The sequence below is a fragment of the Eubalaena glacialis genome, chromosome 7 (assembly GCF_028564815.1).
Source record: "Eubalaena glacialis isolate mEubGla1 chromosome 7, mEubGla1.1.hap2.+ XY, whole genome shotgun sequence".
In the NCBI taxonomy this organism is placed as follows: domain Eukaryota; kingdom Metazoa; phylum Chordata; class Mammalia; order Artiodactyla; family Balaenidae; genus Eubalaena; species Eubalaena glacialis.
Window position 1 is genome coordinate 20,456,582 of NC_083722.1, and position 18,176 is coordinate 20,474,757.

The 18,176-nt window shown below is 41.6% G+C and overlaps 2 protein-coding genes across 4 annotated transcripts in view; one reads left to right on the top strand and one right to left on the bottom strand.

Moving 5' to 3' along the window:
* LOC133094976 (cytidine monophosphate-N-acetylneuraminic acid hydroxylase) overlaps positions 1 to 10,916 on the bottom strand; it is a 272,381-nt gene extending 261,465 nt beyond the window's left edge. The window contains exon 1 of the mRNA XM_061195773.1: positions 10,831 to 10,916. The gene's annotated coding sequence lies outside the window, so the exon portion shown is untranslated. The remainder of the gene's footprint in view (positions 1 to 10,830) is intronic.
* CARMIL1 (capping protein regulator and myosin 1 linker 1) overlaps positions 1 to 18,176 on the top strand; it is a 325,537-nt gene that overhangs the window by 92,465 nt on the left and 214,896 nt on the right. The gene's annotated exons all lie outside the window — the stretch shown is intronic.

Genomic DNA, 18,176 nt, shown 5'->3' on the forward strand with positions numbered 1-18,176 from the left:
TGTTGTGCTCTCATTGTTGTTACTGATGAATAATACTTTTTTGGAGGGAGGTCGAGTGACTAATTGCCCATGTTAATTTCTCTTTCTTTTTCACATATTTCTTCCCCTTATCCAGTTCTTTCACCATTTTATTATGAAAATTTCCAAGCATATAGAAAAGTTGAAAGACTGTTACAGTGAATAGCCACATACCACCACCTAGTTTCTACCTTTTACATTTTACTCTGTCACATAATCTATCCATCCCTCTGTCATTATCCACTGTTAATGAACTTGTATTTACAGAGCTGATACGTGGTAGTCATTTTCTCTGGGAACTGGAGCCCTTCCCACCATGGTTTTGTCCTTCTTCCCAACACTGGTAATGATGGTTAGGATGATGACGTGGGTACTCAGCACAAAGTACTACATTATTAACTCATTTAATCTTTATAATGATGCTAGTAGACAAGTGCTGTAATTAATCTCCATTTTATAGAAGAGGAAACTGAGGCACAGAGAGATGAAATGATGTGTCCCAAATCACACAACTAGTAAGGAAAAAAATGAGAAAACTGGTAATCACTCTGGTTAGGCTAGGTTTAAAAGTATTTATTTAATCTATAGAATTAATGGAAAAAATTTGAGATACCATTTATGATCATGAAAAATAACCTCTGCGTTTGTCTTTAGCTGCTAGTTTGTGGCCACTGCTGCGTCAGGAGCTGGTGTTACGCAGGTGATGAAGTCATAGTCTTCTCCCAAGCCAGTCTAATGGACAAAGCCATCATGAGTTGTTGGAAGGATCAGTGTTTTAATATAAACAATTTTGCTGGAATAGTTAGAAATGAAGGATTTCAGTAAAGGAAAGTTACATCATATATCTAGTTTTACTTCAAAGAAACCTTTACACATAAATGGTTGCTTTTTGGGGGTGTTTGTGACAGGATAAATGATTCCAGCAAATGAACACTACCTATTTGGAAGTGTCTTACTATTTACAGACTTATTTTCTTTTGCCTTAGCAGAGGAAAATAATTTGGGGGAAATGTATCCAAGGATTATTTACTTTACCCATAAAACATATTCTGATTAATGGTATTGTAAAGTGTGCCTTAATTACACTTACCAAGGCATCTTTTCACTTAAAAAAAATACTGTTCCTTCAATATGTTTTCCCTTTTATCGTTTATTTTTTTTAAAAATAAATCTATTTATTTTTGGCTACATTGGGTCTTCGTTGCTGCACGCGGGCTTCCTCTAGTTGCAGTGAGCAGGGGCTACTCTTCGTTGTGGTGTGCGGGCTTCTCATTGCGGTGGCTTCTCTTGTTGTGGAGCACGGGCTCTAGGAGCGCAGGCTTCAGTAGTTGTGGCACGCGGGCTCAGTAGTTGTGGCGCATGGGCCTAGTTGGCTCCGCGGCATGTGGGATCTTCCCAGACCAGGGCTCGAACCTGTGTCCCCTGCATTGGCAGGTGGATTCTTAACCACTGCGCCACCAGGGAAGTCCTCCCTTTTATCTTTTTCAACATTTTTGTTTCAGTTTACCAGCACAGCACAGAAAGTGCAAATTACAACCTCAACAGGGGCCAGGAGCCTCGCCCACGTGGCTCACATCAGTGAGTATGTGGACATGTTTCTGTGCCTCGCTGCTCCCAGGCCCATTGCCTTAGGAATGTACACTGTTGTGGCAGGGATGGGGTGAGGAACACATTAGGGAGGGTGTACAGGATGCAGAAACAAGGGGCGGCCATGACACCCTTAATCAACATTGGTTGAATGGCAGAGTAAAGAATTTTTGTACATCAAGAACAAAAGCATCCTTTGTGGTAAATGCTTAGCACTACTGAAAATTTAGAAACTTCTTGCTCCAGGCTCATTGGCTTCTTTGGGTGGGGTAAGGCTTTTTTAAATTACAGTAAAGAAGAAAAAAAAAATCTGAGCTATAATAAACTATTTTCAGTTGACCCTCTTTGGGGCCACTCCTTGATCAGTATCTCTGTGAATAAGATTGTTAACTGAAGAATGCCTCTTCTAGTAGGAAATGAGATAATATGCAGTTTTGTTTTCATTTTTCCTGTTAAAGGATTTAAAAAGGTGTTTTTATTTACATATAAGTAAAAATTTGAGAACCTCTTCAGTAATCACTCATACATTGTTATTTACAATGTATTTTTTGAATCAGTGAGCTGCCTGAGCATTGCAAGTCATCCTTATTAGCATTCCTCTAAAGGTGCTGTTATAGATGATAATTTTATATAGAGGATGGAGGAAATAAGAAAATTGCATTTGTCATTCTGTTGAGGTGAGACACTTGCAAGGGGAAGATAGTTTCTAGCAGGGTGATGAAGCCTGTTGTTCATGCTGTGGTGTTGACTATTCTTCTGGATGGCTACCTTGACCGTGGGGGTCCTTGTGACTTCCACATGACACAAATTCTAAATGCGATTCCGTGCCTCGCCCCCCTCCCAGAGTCTTTCCTGCTCTGTGGTTATTTCTTGACTGGTGGGTAACACTCAGGCCCTTCTTTATTTGAGATTCATCCCCTTCAGGGCATGCAGAGTCCCGGTGAAAAAGCCGAGCAGATTTATTTTGACAGCACTTCCTGGAGGGCTTGCCCCATTTCTTTTCAGGAAAAATTAAAATTGCTCTGCCTTTTTAAAATATTTTTTCCTTAAGGACTGTCTATTTCATAAAAGCCACAGCATTATAAACAATTTAATAGCAGGATTATAGCATTGTTTTGAAAAGTCCTCACTTGGTCACAGAACTGAAAGAAAGAGCTCTTCCAGGACCCATTGCCCACATCCTTGCTTCCTAAAGCCCTGGGAGCAAAAGCATCCCAGGAAAATCAGTAAATATCATATCTTAGTCTTTAGGTGGTTTCACTAACTCTCAGTAACATAGTCTGTTTTTTGTTTCAATAGGAAGTTAAAGGAAGTTCTTCCTTAACCTAAATGTAGAGAATGATAGGGCCACAGGGTCCCTTAGAAGTGGTCTTGGTCATACTCTGCAGAGATGAGAAAATGAGTGCATCAAGGCTAGGGGGCTCACCCAACGTGGAATAGCTTGTTAATGATTGCTGATCCGGTGCTTTCTTCACTCCATGGAACCATTTCCATTAAGGTCTCTTGTCCCAAGCTGATTAACAATTTTCATGTAAATAGCCATTGATGAAAGAGGCTGGTGAGAGGCTTCATCGAAGAGGTTGTCAGTCAGCAAACACTTTTGGGGAAGTGAGTTACCAAGATAAAGATGATTAAAGCCTGGTCCTGGCCTCAAGGAGCAAATAGTCCAGAAAAGTGTTTGAAGGCATGTTTACAGTTTTAAAGTTCTTTCTAACCCAGTGATTCTAGCTTCTTTTTCCAAAAAATTTTTTGTTATTTTCATATCTCCACAAAAACACGTGCCTGGTGGTTAAACTGTCATAAAAGGTGGGATACCAAGTTGTAGTGTATAGTGTCTAAGGAGGGGAATGCAGGCCGATTGGCCCAAGTTCACATCAAGAGAGCATCGTCAAGTAGATGGTCGGAATAGAAATCTGGATGGTTTGGGGAAATGGCAGCAAATAGACCTTGGGGGGCAAGCACTCAACAGGAATGGGGGCAATTCTGAATGTGGGCTGGGATAACAATGAGTCTAAAAAGGCAGAGGGTAAGTGATGAAAGTTGCAGCTATAGGCACCAACCAAAGAAAGGGTCTTTTTTTTTTTTTTTTGGCTGCGTCACACGGCATGCACAGATCTTAGTTCCCCAACCAGGGATCGAACCTGTGTCCCCTTCAGTGGAAGGGTGGAGACCTAACCACTGGACCGCCAGGGAATTCCCAGAAAGGGTCTTTTTTATGTGCACTTTATTGGTTCCCGTGGAGGGACCATTTTTGGACACACTTGTTTTCTGTCAAGTGCACAGCACGGCATTCACTAGGCTGCTCGGAGAAGTGCTGCTTAATCCGGGTAAAGGATGGTTTGTTGTCTGGCTTATCTCTAGTAAGTTGGCTGTCATCTCTTTTCCCCCTAATGTATTCCTAGGCCTTCCCTTACTCAGTATAGTTTTCCTGGAGAATCCATGAAATTTGAAATCTTATTTTAGGCACTTCAAATTAGGCAGATATACTTTTTGCATATGCACAAATTTGAAATAAATTCAGGTTGATTTCCTTTTATTTACATAGCTGTGTGGGGGGGTGTCGGGGACATGTACACACCTTTTCCTGGATTATCATTTAATATTGATGCTGTCGTTTGGCGCAAATTTGGATGTTTTAAGAGTATTGGGAGGAAAAGGATTCGTTTCCTAAGCAATCAGAAAAGGGGTCACATCTCTGAATGTTTACTGCAAAAGAGGCATGGCTGGAGGAAGAACTGTTTACAAATTAGTGAATGAGACAATTATAATGTTTTTCTGATGTGGATGGAGCTTTGCATCTCTAATAGTGAGACCCAGTGATATTCGTGACTAGGATCTGTTCCTCCAAGAGCTTTCAACTAGGGATAATTCATTTGTTTGTGCTCAGAAATCACAGCCACGACATGCCTCTTTAACGACTCAGAGGCAACGGAACGCACAAATAGAGAAATTAGCACGTTTATTAAAATAATGCATATTCCCCCCCTCCTCCAAAGGTGTCCCTACATAGGAGCATCAGTAGCGTCCTCCATTTGAGTTAATCCTTTTCTTAATGTGAAGTGCTTAGGATGAGGGACCAGTGCATCTTTTAATTACCAACTAGCCTGTTATTTAGTGGGAAGAGGCTGGTTTTTGGAAGCTTGACATTAGTGAGGCTCATTGGAAGCTTGACATTAGTGAGGCTCATTAGACATGCAGAGGACACAGGCTTGCTGTCTTCAGGTTAGGAGAGGGGAGACTTAGATCGGGCAGCTGCCTCCTTTCTGCCAGACACTGTGCTGAATGAAGTGTGACGTGGACAAGCTCTTTGAGGTGCGTAGAAATTGTTGCCTGACACGAGAAGACGCTGAGGAGTAAATCAGGTGACTCACGGTTCAAGCACCACAACTTGGTTTGAGGTGGTGATGACAAGCACTGACAGTGAGAGGCTCACCCCACAGGGGAGCTGCTGGGAACACGGGTGTAGGAACTGATGGATGTGGGTTCAAATCCTGACTCCTTTCAGTGTCCTTGGGGCAAGTTAAATTAAACCTCTCTGCGTCTAGGTTTCCTCATCTATAACATGAGGATTATGGTACCTTCTGTACAGGGTTAAATGCAATAAGGGAAGTGCCTCCCCATTCCTGGCTTACAGCAGACTTCAAAAATATCTCCCTTCCTTGCTTCCTCCTCCCAGGCAGTTCTTAAGAGGAAGAGTAGTTGTGAACTGGCATATCTTTTGATACGTATCTGAAAGATACTATATGAGTGGTCCAGAACGGAAGGCCCGTGTTTGCGTCTAGATAAAGCCTGGGTTCCCTGCTTGTGCAGGTATAATACAGACGGCAGGGGCTGTCGTTCCAAATACATCTGCTAACGAAGGATTCTGGGCTTCCCGTCTTCACGCTCTGCCCAAATATGGCTGTAAACCTGCCCATGTGCTAGAGAAGATTCCTCGACAGCCGTGGTCCCTTTGACCAGGGATGCTTATAGGAGACCTGAATGGCCACCTTCTATTGGGGATGGGTGTGTATTTGGTGACTGGGCGTGAGTCAGGTTTCTGAAAATGGTTGCAAATTGGCAAGTTTTGTAAAAATGTCAGAGGTATCGAAACCAGATATCAAACCAGCCCTTGAACATTCAGAAAATATAAGAGGCTGGCTTCTAATGAGTGGAAAACAAAAGTTTCTGCTAACTTATTAAATTGGAAAATAACACTAATGAATGTGTAGGGATGGTTTGGATGGAACCTGCTCTGTGTATGTCCTTTATGTAATCATTAGAGAACTTGTAAACCAAATTATGCCTGGGGGAAATTTTAAATCCAATTTCAGTCAATTTATTGGTATGCTAGGGGAATTAAAAAAATGGTTTAGCTTGGCCTTACAGAGAGCTATTATACTGTTTGAACCATGACTACTATTGTTATTATCATTAGACAGCTAATATTTATTGAATTGTTATTGTTGGCTGGGCCCTGTGCTGAAAAGCTTTTACATCCTCGCATCTAATCTTCACAACACTCACAGGAAGTGGATACTGTATTGTGTCCATGGACAGCTGAGGATGTGAGGTGTAGGGAGATTAGATAATTTGCCTAACACCACTAGTAAGCAGTAGAGCTGGCTCAGGCATATCCGTCTTGAGAAGCACTGTAGCATCATCTAGAATTATGTCTGTGGGAATTGTGTGACATGCAGAATTCATGCCGTATGTCTGTGCAGCTTCCATTTCTGTTCTATTCCTCTCTGTCTTTAGTTCTTCACCTTAAAATCTACATGTAAATCATGCTAATTTAGCAAAATCTATGGTGAACCCACTTAGCATTTTCACTGAAAAGACCTAAAGACTGTAAGGTGAAGTCTCTGGAACCTGGTTCTTCTGGTGCCCGTTCTGATTGCATTAGCCTCTCTCTGTGTTAGACCAACACGCATCTTCCTGGAAGCTTTTCCTTCCTGCATATGTTTGGAAGAATTGGAATCAGTTTTCCTGCCATGAAGGTGTCTCAGGGTATCAAAAAGACATTTTAAGTATAACGATGGAATTTTGACTCATCGCCCTTTTTTATAAAATGCTTTATGCAGATTATGTCCCTGCCCCTGGCTGTACTTAAATGGTTTTGGCCAAAATTTTTTTCAGGATTAAGATGGGGAACTTTTTGGACTCATATCTTGAAGCTCCTTTAAAAACTTATAATTTGGGGAATGAAAAAAATCGCTTATGAAGGAAATGTGTTTTTTCCTAACAGTGGCTATCAAAGTGATAAACCAAGTGATGCCACACAGCTGGCAACCTTCTGGGCAGGAAACCTGTAGCAGAGCAGAATCGGCCTTACTCCGCTTTAGCATTTAAAATACCATCACCACCAGCGTGTTCATTGTCGTCGGAAACGTGTCTGAAGCCACTGCCCATATATAGCATTTTGCCTTATCACTACGGTGGGGCTGGGGGTGGGTGGGATGTTTGAATGTCTCTGCTCACTGAAAGGAAACATCAGTTCGGACTTGACCAGGCTGCGTTTTGAAAGACCAGGCTAACCAAGCCATCCTGAGGAGGCCCTTCCAGATTCCAAGAAGCATAAATTCCAAGATTTATGATATAGGTAGTTCTAATTTTATGCATTTCCTAGATATTGAATAGTACTTTTGGCTCTGTTTATAATGTATTTAGTATATTTATGCTTATTTCATAGGAACTAACACGTTCTTGAACAATTTTGAATTATTTTAATGGTTTGTATTTGCTTTATCTTTGCTTTTCTAACACTGTTGTGTCTCAGTTCAGATTTAAGAATGTTGTTCAGGGATACAGTCACCAATTTTAATATCCTTCCTGTGGGGGAAATTATATAAGTTACACATACAAACTGTATATATATATAATTATGTTATATGTTATTGGTATGTGATATACATGTTATATGTTATATGTATAATATAACATATATAACATTGATTATCCTCTAACCTATAGTTTCTAGAAACATATTGGAGTTACAAAATAAAGATAGTCTTTTAACTGTTCTTCTTTTAACTATTTATGGGAGACACTCCACCCTATCAGTTATACGTAACATAGGAATGCAGCCTTGCTTGTTTGTAAAGTGAATAACATTTTGTTCTTTTGCAAGTATCACAGTGTTCCTGGGATTTAGTATCCTCATTCTCAAAATGAAGGAATTTAACTGACAGCTTCTGAGGTCAGCTCTAAACTGATTGAATTGCCCTGTTAATCTCTTGGGTCATGCAATTTAGTGATATAACTGGGGTTAGCCTGAGTGTTTCAAAAGCAAGATTAATTGAAAGCTCATTCTCCAGCTGTCGGGTTAGGAGATTATTCAAGAATGTTGCCCTGTCATTTGAACCTGGGTTGCTGATGAATAAGCCAGCATCATTATCCTGAGACCACCTCATTAATCGAGCCACAGCCTGACCGCTGCATCTTCTTCACCATCTAGTTGTGGAGCCAGCATCTTGCATCAGGTGCGCTGCTGGGACCCGCGGAAGGTCTGACACCAGCCCTGTTCATCCAGACAGCATTTTCTAGACCCATGTCTCAGCTCACTTGAATTTGGTAACCAAGGATTTACATGTAGTTCCCCCCCCCCCCATTTTCAACTGATTTCCCTTTTTATATCTTCCTAATTTCTGCTCTTTTCCAACAAAACTATAGATGTACACTGTATAACGGGCTGCCTTTAATCTTCTGCTTTGATTTTCTCAACTGAAAAATGGTGACACTAACTTCAGCCCTTTCATTCGTTTTGGGAAGAAAAATGAGATAACTGATGCCACAAAGTGCTTTGAATATAGAGCAGGAGGGAAGTTCAATTAAAATAAGAATCTTCTATCTTTATTTTTATGTGACATTTAAAATGTTAGCATTGAATACGCATCAGGGAGGGAAATCTCATTTTGAATGTCATTGATAGAATGATGGCCGAGAAGATATTAGAGTTGCATGCAAAAACTAAGAAAATGTGTTTTAAAATGATTAGAACCAAGCCATCTACTGTTTCCTTTCAAATAGGAGAATTAGATGGTGACTGTAGGGTATAAGAGAAAATAAGAATGCGTACTTCAAGATTTTACAGATCTATTTCGTATATATCCTTTTAACTCAATTTCAAGGAAATAGTGTTATGTATAGTTCAGGAATGTTTCTCTGTGTGGTGAGATGTATTGTTCAGTCTGGTAGCAACTAGCCACAGGTAGCTATTTTAATTAAAATTAATTATAATTAGATGAAATTAAAATTTTAGTTAGTCCCATTAGTCACATTTTAAGTGCTTAGTAGCCACATGTGGCTAGTGGCTACAGTATTGGAGAGTCCAGATATAGAACATTTCCAGAAGGTTCTGTGAGACAGTACTGCTCTAGAGGAACTGGAAAAAGGCAAAAGAAAATTCCCTTCCTCTTCCTCCCCCCAGTTGCTTTTTAGAATTCAAATAGAATCTCTGGCCTTATATTATTAAATTTTAAATGTACATTTGAAATTATTAAGGGAAGCAAAAGGCGTTTGGGCAGAGAAGAACCACTCACTTCAAAACATCATTTGTTTCCCTACTGAGAACAAACATGCTTTTCAGAATAACACTTGGAAAATCTTGGAACCAGTTCTTTGCTCTCAAGTTGCACTTCTTCCATAATTATTTTCTTACTTAAGTAACATTACCCAGACCAATACAGTAGTCACTTAATCATGTACCATCTTCAGTTGTTATATAATTATTTCACGGGTATAAACCAACCTGTTGCCTTTAGCAAAATAACTAATATATTCCAAATCCACTCGGTTCACAAATCCGTTTGGGCTCTGTCATCAAAGGATATACACTTCTCCCCACTCCCACTGACCACTCTGGTCCCAGCCACCATCCTCTCTCTCGCAAGTTATTGCAGTTGCCTCCTGACTGGTTCCCTGCTTCTGTTCTTGCCCTCTCACCCACTTTCTGGTCTGTTCTCAACACGGCAGTCAGAGAGAGCTTTTTAAATGTCAGGTCACATCACTTTTGTGATCAGAATCTCCCAGTGGCTTCCGCTTTTATTCCAAGTAAAAGCGAAAGTGTGGACAGTGGATTGTAGGGCCTCACGGGTCTCATAGCCCCCTCTGACCTCACGGGTTCTTATTCCCCTCAAGCCACAGTGAGCTCTTCTTTCCCCTCCAAGCACCACAGGCATATTCTTTCCTCAGGAATATGCTGTTTGCCTTCGCCACTTCCTCTGCCTGGACCACTCTTATCCAAGATGTCCACATGGCTCATTCCTTCACTTATTTTAGACGTTTTTCAACATCACTTCATAATGAGGTCTCACCAAACTATTTAAAAATGCCACCTACCCACCACCCCCTGTCCAGTGCCCACACAGCACTCACTCTTCCGTTTCCCTACTAGCTTTTTCTCCATAACACTTGTCACCATCTGACATACCTTATTTTTACTTATTTATTTGTGTGTAGTCTGTCTCCTCCCAGTAGACTATAAGCTGCTTGAAGGCAGGGCTTTATGTCTTTTTATCCTTAATGTCTACAAGGTATACAGCCATAATCTAATGAACGAATGAATGACTTACATATTTAATAACAATTATAAATAGTACAAAAAAAGAATAAGATAGGTGCATTTAAAAGAGAATTCTACTTTTTTGGAACCAAAGAGTGCTAATTTAATGAGATTCGTTTTAGCAAGAGAGAGAGAAACACAAAGACACCCCTTCCGGCATAATCCTGCCTCTACCCCATTCCCCTCTGAGATGACTCTGGGGTCAGCCTCCAGTTTTTGCGGGCTCTGCCAGAGGCCTCTGTCCCTCTCCCTCCTAGTCTTGAGGGGCCGCACAGAGGAGAGTTTGGACCAGGGCTCCAGGGGTTCTATGTGGACAACTTGGAAAAGCAAAAGAACTTGGGGCTCCAGTCTGGGCTGATCCTTGGGCTGATCCTTGCGGTCATGCCATTCAAAGAAGGCAGAAGAGGGATCCTCTTGGCTGTGGAGCTGCGCTGCACGGGTATGTGTGTGTTCTGAGGGAGCAGGGGCCATGGGGGAAGGGGCCAACCACAGTTTGCTGCCTTGGGAGGGGAGGTGATGAGCTATAGAAATAGAAATCTAGAAACAGAGAGGCAGAGGGTTCCTGTCCCGTGCTGGGAAGTGGTCGATGCCAGACTGGGGTACCCGGCCTGTTTCTGGCATAGCTGGGGAGAGGGGAACGCTTGGGAGTGGTCGGGAGCCAAAAAAATGAAGGGGTCACTTACAGTTTGCTGGTTCCTACCGAGGCAGGGAGGAGGAGGCATAGCCACACGGAGAACCCGTTGCTAATGTCTACATTAAAGGGCGGAGCAGCAGTGTTTGTGCTTGAGGGATGTCAGCTTTTCACTTCCTCCCATTGTGCAAAGGCTGGGTTTGGCTTAGAAAGCTCTGCCCCAAGTTTCACTTTATCTGGCAACTTGGAGCCATTGGGCACAATGTTCAGGTGGGGTTCTTTGAACAGGTGAGTGATGTTTCTGTGTTCCCAGAGCAAAACACTTCTCCACGTAGCAGATCTCATTTATCTGAAGTTTCCAGAAAGAAAAACATGCTCTATTTACAAAAATAGGTTTCCTCTCTTTGGCATGTCCTTTCATTATGCCTGTATTTTAAAGATAAGTTTCCTTCTGTTTTAACGGTCTATTAATTGTCAGTAAAATAACATGTGTTTTTTTCCTGTATTTTGTATGAAGTCTGTCCCGTCAGTACCCTGACCCACCTTTTGTAAATTGTTTCGTTTTGTGGACTTAACTCTGTTGCTCTGTTGGCACAATCAAGGGCAAAATCAAGGTCTAGAGAGCCTTCGGACACCTGAAATCATTTATTGGAGTGGATTTTGCTTTTCCTGCATCCATTGCTAGAAATGACATTCCCAGCCTGTGGGAGCTGCAGAAAACTAGAGTCTTTCTGCAGTGAATTTTTGAGTAAAGAAGTTCTTCGAACACAGTAGGCAAAAGGCAGGGATGTCAGCGTTTGGCGTTTCTACACCTTTCCTCTGCTAGGTTACCTTTTTCTTGTTCTATTTTTCTTTTTTTGGCAGGTGAGTTGGGGATTAGCTAGTAGATCTGTTTTAAGTGGGTCGAGGTGAACTGCAAACAACAGATTTTCGGGTACTTCCCTTATAGGATATGACTATTAAATAGGAAGGATGTGTCTATTACGTGGTAGCTGTCAGGAATAAACAGGCATAACAGAATTTTTATAATTGGATTCACAGACTGTAGCAACTCCTTTTACCTTCTGAACTCTTGAGTTTTTGTAGCTGGAAAGGGGGTGAGGAGGAGCAGTAAACTTTGACTAGGATGGATATGGTCCCTGCTCCCAGGTACCTTACAGTCTGGTGGGGCTGTTAGATGTTACATATACAATTCCACCAATAATTAAAAGGTATTACTAAGGAAATGTGCAAATACTGTGAGAATATATGATCGGGAGACCTGCTGTAGTCTGGATTTTCTTAGGGAAATTCTTTAGGTTGGGACTTGAAGGATGAGCAGGTGTGAATCACGTGAAGGTAAAGAAAGCGGGAAGGAAGAGCAGTTGGAGCGGAGGGTGGGGCAGGAGCTGTCCCCTTGGGGGACCAAGTTCCAGTGTGGCTGGAACTGGAGGGGGGGTGGGGAGGAGAGGGAGGGAAAGGAGGCTGCAGTTGGAAGCAGGGATCAGTGGAGTCATGCAGAGCCACTGGAGAGCTTAAGCAGAGAAGCGATAAGATAATGTTTGGGTTTCTAGAAGATCGCATCAAGATCCTATATGGGCAGCTGACTTGGTGAGGCAAGATGGGTCTGTGGGGAGGCTGTGGCATGTGGTACAGGAGCAAGATGATGGTGGCTTGGAGTACAGTCATTGCACTGGAGCTGGAGAGAAGTGACTGGATTTAAGAGATGTTTAGATTGCACTGAACTTGGTGAATGACTGAGGTAGGGAGTGACATTGACAATGCCTGGATTTCTGGCTTGAGAAACTGTATGGATGGCCATGACTCATTACTGAGCTCAAACTCTTAGAGGAGGAGCAGATTCTGGAAGAAAGATCACATGCTGAGTTTAAGGTTCGGAGAGACATCCAAGTGGAATTAGAGAGATAGATCTGATGATCCAAGAATGATCTGGGCTGCACATGAACTTGGGATTCCTCTGAGATCCATCGAAGTCATGGGAGAGAATGGAAGGTAGCAGGGAGTGGGGAATGGATATGAACAGGGAGGTGGGTGGACAAACCTGTGGAAAAGAGAATTCCAAGCTTGAGGGGCTGTGCCAGTGCTAAGGAGAAATCTCATTCAGCTGTGCCCAGTGCTAAGGAGAAATCTTGTTAGGAAATGTTAAGAACTATACACGGGGCTCAGCAACAAAGAGGTGATTGGGACCTCAGTGGAGCTGTGGGGACAGAAGCCAATTTTGAACAGTAGAGTGAATTTGAGGCAGAAAAATGAAGACATGAGGTGCAGATCCTTTTTTGAGAAGTTGGGCTCAGAGGAAGGAGGGAGTTAGATGGAGCTACAAGAGGGGTGAAGAATCCAGGATATAGATCTAGATCTTGGGATCTCTCTATCTGGATATTTACATATGGAATGGAAGGCATAGTTAGTCACTTAAAATTCCTGCAAAGGTGGGCAGGTTATAATCCAGAGCCCAGGTGAGGGGGTGGGCATTTACCTCCAGCAGTTCAGAAGAAGAGGAAGATGAGAGGACAGATGTAGCCGCAGGGGCAGGCAGGTGTGGAGGGTTGGAGTGGGATGGTCAGCGGTACCATTCTGATGAAGTGTGTGTACTCAGTGGAGTAGGAGTGAAGTCGTCTTTCCAGATGTGGGAAGCGAAATCAGCTCGTGGGTTCGACCTGTTCTCCAGCTGCACTTGGCAGACGCCACTGCAAACCTGGAATAGGTGGCTGGGTGGGTTCATCCAGGGTTGAGGTTTTTCTCTGCGGGCGTAATGAAAGGATAGGGAACACACAGGCCGAAGGTATTAACAGTGGAGGAATGATTTCAGTGGGGTTTTAGTGGGATGAAGATGGGCTGGGAGGATGTAGGATGGTCAGTGACCTGGCAGGGTCAGGGGGCAAGTAACAGAGTGGCAGACCCAGCTGAGTAGAGGAAAAGATGCACGTGCTTCGCTAACTGTAATGTGTGTATAAATCACCTGGGGATCTTATTAAACTGCAGAGTCTGATGCAGTAGGTCTGGGAGTGGGGCCTCAGATTCTGCATTTCTAACAAGCTCCTAAGTGATGCCAGCCCCTCTGGCCCATGGGTCACACTGAAGGAGAAATTAGAAGGTTGTGGTCAGAGAGTGGGATGCATGAATTAGGAATCATAGAGCAGATAGACAGCACGGCCCAGGGAATGACTAAGTGAACCAAAAGTTCAAAGAATGAGAAGGCCACCTGATCACTGAGTCTTGCCGATGCATGACAATGATGCTGACACTTACTGTTGGCAACACTGTTCTAAGAACCTTGTGTATATCCTCACAACAGTCCCCAATGAGGTATGTATGATGATCCCTTATTTTACAGATAAGAAAGTGAGACACAGGGAGGCCATTCTCCACATCACCCACGCTTGTGAGTGGCAGAGTCAGGATTCAAACTGGGACAGTAGAACTCTAGTACATCTCCAGAGCCCAGTGCCCTTATGTGAATGGATGCATTACTGACCTCTGATCTCAGAAGTTGGAGAGGAGATGGTGTATAGAGATTTTTAGCCAGGTGTTAGCATCATCAGTGAATAAAGTTAGGGTGTCTAAGAGAGTGCTAGGGTTTTTACAAGTTATCTCATTTAATCCTCACAACTGTCATATAGAGCTTATGCCATACCCATTTTACAGGTAAGAAAATTAAGACTCAGAGATTATATAATTGAAGTGGGGGAATTGGCAAGTGAATTCAAATTGGTCTGAGTCGAAAGCCCATTCTTTTTTTTAAATTTTATTTATTTTTTTATACAGCAGGTTCTTATTATCTGTTTTATACATATTAGTGTATATGTGTCAATCCCAATCTCCCAATTCATCACACACACACACCCCCCCCACCCCCTGTCACTTTCCCCCCTTGGTGTCCATACGTTTGTTCTCTACATTTGTGTCTCTATTTCTGCCCTGCAGACTGGTTCATCTGTACCATTTTTCTAGGTTCCACATATATGCATTAATATACGATATTTATTTTTCTCTTTCTGACTTCACTCTGTATGAGTCTCTAGATCCATCCACATCTCTATAAATGACCCAATTTCGTTTCTTTTTCTGGTTGAGTAATATTCCATTGTATATATGTACCACATCTTCTTTATCCACTCACCTGTCGATGGGCATTTAGGTTGCTTCCATGACTTGGCTATTGTAAATAGTGCTGCAATGAACATTGGGGTGCATGTGTCTTTTTGAATTATGGTTTTCTCTGGGTATATGCCCAGTAGTAGGGTTGCTGGGTCATATGGTAATTCTGATTTTAGTTTTTTCAGGAACCTCCATACTGTTCTCCATAGTGGCTGTGTCAGTTTACATTCCCCACCAGCAGTGCAGGAGAGTTCCCTTTTCTCACACCCTCTCCAGCATTTGTTGTTTGTAGATTTTCTGACGATGCCCATTCTAACTGTGTGAGGTGATACCTCATTGTAGTTTTGATTTGCATTTCTCTAATAATTAGTGATGTTGAGCAGCTTTTCATGTGCTTCTTGGCCATCTGTATGTCTTCTTTGGAGAAATGTCTATTTAGGTCTCCTGCCCATTTTTTTGATTGGGTTGTTTGTTTTTTTAAATACTGAGCTGCATGAGCTGTCTATATATTTTGGAGATTAATCCTTTGTCCGTTGATTCATATGCAAATATTTTCTCACATTCTGAGGGTTGTCTTTTCATCTTGTTTGTAGTTTCCTTTGCTTTGCCAAAGCTTTTAAGTTCCATTAGGTCCCATTTGTTTATTTTTGTTTTTATTTCCATTTCTCTAGGAGGTGGGTCAGAAAAGATCTTGCTGTGATTTATGTCAAAGAGTGTTCTTCCTATGTTTTCCTCTAAGAGTTTTATAGTGTCCGGTCTTACATTTAGATCTTGAATCCATTTTGAGTTTATTTTTGTGTATGGTGTTAGGGAGTGTTCTAATTTCATTCTTTTACATGCAGCTGTCCAGTTTTCCCAGCACCACTTATTGAAGAGACTGTCTTTTCTCCATTGTATATCCTTGCCTCTTTTGTCATAGATTAGTTGACCATAGGTGCGTGGGTTTATCTTTGGGCTTTCTATCTTGTTCCATTGATCTGTTTCTGTTTTTGTGCCAGTACCATATTGTCTTGATTACTGTAGCTTTGTAGTATAGTCTGAAGTCAGGGAGTCTGATTCCTCCAGCTCCGTTTTTTTCCCTCAAGACTGCTTTGGCTATTCGGGGTCTTTTGTGTCTCCATACAAATTTTAAGATTTTTTGTTCTAGTTCTGTAAAAAAATGCCACTGGTAATTTGATAGGGATTGCATTGAATATGTAGATTGCTTTGGGTAGTATAGTCATTTTCACAGTATTGATTCTTCCCATCCAAGAACATGGTATATCTCTCCATCTGTGTCATCTTTCATTTCTTTCATCAGTGTCTTATAGTTTTCTGAGTACAGGTCTTTTACCTCCTTAGGTAGGTTTATTCCTAGGTATTTTATTCTTTTTGTTGCAATGGTGAATGGGATTGTTTCCTTAATTTCTCTTTCAGATTTTTCATCATTAGTGTATAGGAATGCAAGAGATTTCTGTGCATTAATTTTGTATCCTGCAACTTTACCAAATTCATTGATTAGCTCTAGTAGATTTCTGGTGGCATCTTTTTTTTTTTTCTTTTTAACATCTTTATTGGAGTATAATTGCTTTACAATGGTGTGTTAGTTTCTGCTTTATAACCAAGTGAATCAGCTATACATATACATATATCCCCATATCTCCTCCCTCTTGCGTCTCCCTCCCACCCCTCTAGGTGATCACAAAGCACCGAGCTGATCTCTCTGTGCTATGTGGCTGCTTCTCACTAGCTATCTATTTTACATTTGGTAGAGTATGTATGTCCATGCCTCTGGTGGCATCTTTAAGATTCTCTATGTATAGTATCATGTCATCTGCAAACAGTGACAGTTTTACTTCTTCTTATCTAGTTTGTATTCCTTTTATTTCTTTTTCTTCTCTGATTGCCATGGCTAGGACTTCCAAAACTATGTTGAATAATAGTGATGAGACTGGACATCCTTGTCTTGTTCCTGATCTAAGAGGAAATGCTTTCAGTTTTTCACCATTGAGAATGATGTTTGCTCTGGGTTTGTCATATATGGCCTTTATTATACACACAGAGGTAGGTCCCCTCTGTGCCCACTTTCTGGAACGCTCTTATCATAAATGGGTGTTGAATTTTGTCAAAAGCTTTTTCTGCATCTATTGAGATGATCATATGGTTTTTCTTCCTCAGTTTGTTAATATGGTGTATCACATTGATTGATTTGCGTATTTTGAAGAATCCTTGCATCCCTGGGATAAATCCCACTCGATCATGGTGTATGATCCTTTTAATGTGTTGTTGGATTCTGTTTGCTAGCATTTTGTTGAGGATTTTTGCGTCTATATTCATCAATGATATTGGTCTGTAATTTTCTTTTTTTGTAGTATCTTTGTCTGGTTTTGGTATCAGGGTGATGGTGGCCTCATAGAATGAGTTTGGGAGTGTTCCTTCCTCTGCAGTTTTTTGGAAGAGTTTGAGAAGGATGGGTGTTAGCTCTTCTCTAAATGTTTGATAGAATTCACCTGTGAAGCCATCTGGTCCTGGACTTTTGTTTGTTGGAAGATATTTAATCACAGTTTCAATTTCTTACTTGTGATTGGTCTGTTCATATTTTCTATTTCTTCCTGTTCAGTCTTGGAAGGTTATACCTTTCTAAGAATTTGTCCATTTCTTCCAGGTTGTCCATTTTATTGGCATAGAGTTGCTTGTAGTAGTCTCTTATGATGTAAAGCCCATTCTTTCTCTATATCAGGTTTCACTACATCCCCACCCAGACATGGAAATTCTTTTCTAATTCTCAGATAGGCTGTAGTTACCATGGGAATAATCTCCCCCTGCACTGACTCAAGACCATCCTGGAGATGATGTGTTGAGAATGGGATTCAGGGCGGGAGACAGGGCATCTGCGCTTGTCTCTGTCCCTAACTAACAAGTTTGTACATGTCTCTGTAGGTCTCAGTTTTTTATCCCTGTAGATCACTTTCAGAGCTGTATTCTTTGAGGCCAGTTATAATGACTTCTTTTATATTAATGTGTGCTATAGGCTTAGCACTTGATAGGTAATCTCCAATTCTTACACAAGGACAAATACTGTCTCCAAGTTAGAGGTGTGGATACTGCAGCCTGGAGATTTAAAGGAACTTGCCTATGACCAGTCTGCTCACAAAATGCCAAAGCTGGGATTTTGTTGTCTCCAAAGCTCATGTTCTTGCCATCCTACCACGCTGCCTCAACCTTCTCATAGCCTCATGGCGGATCATGCTTATAGGTGCAGATGGTGCCATAAACCAGTTTTTATCACTCTCAAAATCTGGACCCACAGAAGAAATGCAT